The sequence below is a fragment of the Hakea prostrata genome, chromosome 3 (genome assembly GCF_041222555.1).
Source record: "Hakea prostrata isolate BN-2017 chromosome 3, UWA_Hpros_2, whole genome shotgun sequence".
In the NCBI taxonomy this organism is placed as follows: domain Eukaryota; kingdom Viridiplantae; phylum Streptophyta; class Magnoliopsida; order Proteales; family Proteaceae; genus Hakea; species Hakea prostrata.
In genome coordinates, this window is record NC_142602.1 from 62,921,699 (window position 1) to 62,927,417 (window position 5,719).

Below are 5,719 nucleotides of genomic sequence, written 5' to 3' on the forward strand. Positions count from 1 at the left end.
AATATCAAGGAGGAGCTTTGGGGAACCTTCTCCACGTTCTCTGGTGTTGCAATGATTAGAATAGGGTTCAAAACACGAGGCTAGTATAAATAGGGTATGGAATATTCCAAAGGAATCATTAACTCGAATCTGGCAGCCTTGGTCGATGCTCCTTGGTCGATGGGATCGACCAAGCATTGTTCAGCAGAAAATCAGCAATAGTTCTGCAACTTCGGACAAGGATTCAAAGGGCTATTCGGGGTCAAATTGAGTGGGGTTTTCTTCTACAAGTCAATTAAGAAGTCTAGTTTTGGGAAATACCTTCGGATCATGCACGGGAGTTCATTAGGTACTTCAACTAGTTCACCCCTCTTCGATGTGCAGATTTTCACTAAACACTGACAATGTACTCAAGTAAGGGGCATCATCGTCAATGTCCATGGGCTCGGACTCCTACCCTAAATCATCAACTAGTAGGGTCCACAACTAGTAGAAGACATAGGGTTCAACTCCGAACCTATGGAGATTGAAGATGATGCCCCATACTTGAAGATAGTGTTGGATATAGAAAAGAGACTACGCCTTGATGAAGAGAAGATTAGTTGATGACCATAGAGCTTGGTGGGATATGATTTAAAGCCATTTTTCCATGCTAGGTAAGTTATAGAATATGTGTTTAAAGTTTCGTTTGATTCCGAGTAGTGGAAGGCCCTCAATTCCTTGATCTTGGCTTTGTTGTCTGCCTGGGTCGACTGCTTGGGTCGACTGGGCCAGGCTACCCAGCCAATCGACCCAGAGATGCTGAACTCGAGGAGAATCTTCTGTTTATGTTATGTTGCTACATATACCCCATGACTTCGTGATTTTAGTATCCCTAGCCTCCAAAACACTTAGAGAACGAAGGAAAACCATCTCCAAGCCTCCAAAAGTGTAGAAGAAGATCTAATCTTGCAAACTTGCTAGTTCTCTCTCTTGTTCTTCAATCAAAGGTTAGTATTCAATCTTTTGTGTTCTTGATTCATTCTTTCTATGATCACTCTCATCTCTGAACTGAGATTATGATGAAGATGCTGCAACCTTGTAGTCATATCTTTACAATCTCTTTTCATTCTCTTATGCCATGATCATCTTATTCATTCTTTATATGATTTTTTATGAGTTCTTTTTAAACTATGATCAAGATGCCTCTCCATGATTATTATAGTAGCAAGCATCGTGTGATACGTCGATGGGATCGTGAGTTAGAAGTTGACCCAAAGTTGAAAAGTGCACAAACCTAAGGCGAAGAAGATGAAGACTGAAGATGAAGACTGAAGAAGAAGAAGAGCCTATGGAAGAATTTGATTAGTTTACTCTTTGTTCTTCTAGACTTTCTTTTTTAATTGTTATAGTTTTAGACTATGCTTTAGAGTTTCGATCTACCTTCCGCTTTATAAAAGGGTATATTTCCTTCTTTCCATATAAGAAGTTGCCATATATGTGATGTTATGGAATTATGTTTGTGAATGATGAAGTATGGTTTGGAAATGGGAGGTGTCCTTTTGACACTTCTGTCCTTGGACAACTACGGGAATATTATGGGATGTTTCCAGAGATACCCTCTGGACACCTTCCTAAACTGTTGGATGACATATTTAGTACTGTCTAGTAGTGTTTAGCTAGGATGTCCCGTTATGTCAGACCCTAATCGGAGGGGTATTGAGACCGAACGACCCGTGGTAGCAATGGGGATTCATGGGCGCTCAAGACCGGTAACCAACCCGTGAGAGGACAGGAATCACATTGTGGGGGCCATTTATCGGTAGGGTTGCATATGGATAGACTTGGGCTCACGGGCGCTCAAGACCGGTAACCAACCCGTGAGGGGACGTGAGAGCTTCCCGTTTACCATATGTGGATAACCAATAGGATTGATGAGTCCGTAGTCAGGGACTATGAGGACTCTAGTGTGAAGGATACTGGAAAGGATCGCTAGGGGCGAGGAATGGACGTATCTGGATCTGACTTGATGTAACTAAGTAGGAGACTTGCATTTGGTTAGGCTTTGACCCTGACATGCGGCAATACTTAGCTCAATGGTGATGTGAGAGAGTGGTGACTTAACCCCCAACCATGGAATGTCCCGAGGGATGCCGGACCCACTACCAAAAGGCGTTGTGTGATGAGACCTTCCCAAAGAAGTACGGTGCTATAACTTAAAGCATGTCTGCCAATAGAGACTAGCATACATAGAGTTAGAATCATATTGCATCATGTGTTTCATATCATATAGCATTTTACTTTGCTTTGAAATCCTGTCATTTATGTTGTTATGGATTAACTGCCTTACTAGGTTTCTTTGAAACTCATTCCTTTTGTACAATGTATTTTTAGACTACTCTACAGGTACTGATGACTATGAAGGTCAATTCGAGGAAGCGCAAACTGAAGAGGCGTACTTCACGCAAGGTGCTGGCAACCATGAAGATTACATTGAGGATTCCTCAAGTGGTTTTGCTTGTTACCAGGATTAGCCCTACTATGGAGTGGGAACGTCTGAGCGTCATTGATGAAGTCTATGTTTATGAAGACGTTCTTTATAATATAGAATAGACTTTAGTTTAATTTGTTATATCTTTCTTTCTTTCTTATCTTAGAACCAGTTGTAACCTTTCTTTTGATTTGCGATCTACTTTCCGTTGGTTGTAGAGTGGGATTCCGCCTCACTTTACTTATTGATTTAGACATTTTGGTTGTCTTTTGTACTCTAACTACATGTGATTTATTCTTTCCTTATTTGGATCTTTTGTTTATATTTTGCACATTGATTATTTATGTTCATGATTATGTTATTGTCTATGTGGGAGGTTGATTACCTCGATACTTGATCTTCGGGGCTGTGGATCACACACTCGGGTATGCCAGGTAGGCTACCGGCTGATAGATGTGACATCAAATGTCAAAACCACCACTTGGGTCCTCAACCAACTTAAGGAGGGGTCTTCCTTAACTTCCTAAGACCTTCCAAAGATGTGAACAGTGTACTCAAGGTCCAATTTCCAAGTCAAACATCATTCAAGTCACTTCTTCATCCAAAACAAACAGGGTCTTCAGTTCCATACTATGGATTTTCGAATTAGGGTTAGGTGGGATTTCACAATATAAACAAATTAAACGTGGCACTTCGTGATTTGTCTTTTAATATCCATATCACCACAAAACAAATCAAAATATGACTTGCACCCCTAGTAGTCCCTACCAATAGAATACATTTTAAAAGACAAAAAAATTATCTAATGACATAAAGTATCTATTATGCCCTATTAATTAAAATCTAATTATTTTAATCTAAAAAAAAAGTAAAATATAAATAATATTTAGCTTAGAACGGACTTTAGTATAAGTTTATTCTTTAAATCAAAATTTTTTAAATAATACCAATAATTTTGACCAATTTTGAATTGAAAAATAAAATTCTTATTAAAAAAATATGAATTACATCTCATCAATGAATCATTTGTCAATCTCTTTGCAAGTTGATTTCATGTTCATTTGATTGATTCATTCATAAAAAAGATATACAATAAATATTAGATACTTCACATCATTGACAACCGAGGCATCATCTTTTATAAATATTTAATATGGTTGAAAATATTAGAAATACATTATATCGCATAAAAAATTTAATTTATAGATTTATTTTTGGGATGAAAAAATTAATCTATAAATAGTGTCATTCAAATTTCTCTTTAGAACTCTATATTTTGAAATTTTACTTAAATTTTTCAAATTAAGATTGTCAATCTATAAAAATTACACTTAAGTGCAAAATGACTCGAATTGGTTTCGAATCACTATTTATAATATGAGGCAAGTACACATATTTACACTCCGTTATACTTGTTTTGTGCTTCGATCATTAAAAAATACCTAAAATAGTTGGAATCCTTTTGCCAAAAAGAATGCCATATGTTAAAGTGATGACTTGTGACCATAAAATCATGGGCTTTAAAAACCAGTTTAACTAAAATATTAATTATATAACACCTTAATTAATTTAGATTAGAATTATGATTCTAAATAAATCAATATTTATTTACATGAATATATTTATTTCTACTATGTTTTTTATGATAACATATTAAAAATAAATAAATTGTTTGTTTTTACTAAATGGCAACAACAAAAGAAATAAAAATAATATAAATATAGTGGATTCATGGGATGAAAATGACTTAAGGTCAAAATCAGAATTTGTATCAAGGTTGTTATGAATGTCAATATTAGGATGAGATCCATCATTAAAGCCAGGGTTAAAATTAGGGTTAAGGATAATGGCCAAAATAGGAGTCAAAGCAAGGCCAAAATTAAGGTCAAGATGAAAATCATGACCAAAATCAGATTCAGAATTAGAACTAAATTAATGTCAAAATCAAGAACAAAATCAGAATTAAAATCAGGATTAGAATCAATGCCAAAATTAAGGTCCAATACCAGAGCCAAAAATTAGGGATGTGTCAAGTCGGGCCAAAAGAGACAAACAATGATCCTAGACCCACTCTTAGCCTTGATTTAGGGGCCAAAATATTGAACCCACGTATTGTTCGCACTCAGGGCGGGTGAGCACAACCACGGCCGAACTCTGATGTTTTCTTTCATAACTATTATATTTTTTAAGTGTAAGTACAATATTTTTTTTATTTAACCAAACTCCATCTAATCTTTTCACATTTACCCAAACGAGATCGAAAGGGAAGACTGAACAGAAAAGAGACAATCACCACTGCAATTTATTAGGAACTGGGAACTGAGAATCACCTTCAAACAGAAACGAAGTGGTGGGTACTCAATAATCAATACCCTTTGCAATTTATACAGGTGGAGAGCATAACGGCTAGCAGGACTAAAGCTGCAACATTCTTCCTTTCCAATTTGATATGATCCACAAAAACACACAACTGCTCCAGGAGGGATATGAAATGATTCAGATTAACTGATACCAATGACTGCAATGGCTTCTTTGCCTCTTCTCCTCCTAGTTTCAATACCCTGGTTAGAGTTTCCTTGATCTTGGTCTTAGTCTTTTTTTTTTTTCTTTTCTTTTTTTTTTTTTTTTTTTTTTTTTTTTTTTTTTTTATGCTGAATAAAATTTCTACTACTTAAGGCACATAGTTTAGTGGCGTCTATTACAGCTAATGTCTTCCAATATTCTACGGAGGATACAGATGCTATATAATTGAATCATTGTTAGAGTGTTGGTTGACTAAAGCCCTTGAGGTTGAGGTCTTTAATATTACATATTATATTTACCAAAATCAGGACATAAGTTATTGGCCACTTCTTGTAATTCCATGGTAAAAGTAGATCTAGCACACCTTCTCATTGCACCATAGTGAAATGTTCCCTTGTTGTGTTTTGTCTATTCCATCCTTTATCCCAACTAACATGGCCTCGTTTAGACTTCCCTTTCCCTATTCCTCTTGCCTGTGCTGACATACTTGAGCTTTCCTTGGTCTTGTTCACCCTTTCTACTTTGTGCTTTTCTGCAAATGCAAGGAATGCTTATAGTCCGCCCGTGATTGCCTAATCTGGACTCGTCAAGAAGCAAGTGAGCTCCATCTTCACTTGGAAGGATCACAACCTCAAACATAACCTACCTTGATCACAACCTCAAACATAACCTACCTAAAGAATAAGGAAAGCTTTCTACCCAAAAAAAAAAAAAAAAAGGAAAGCTACATAGCAATCACCACCCTCC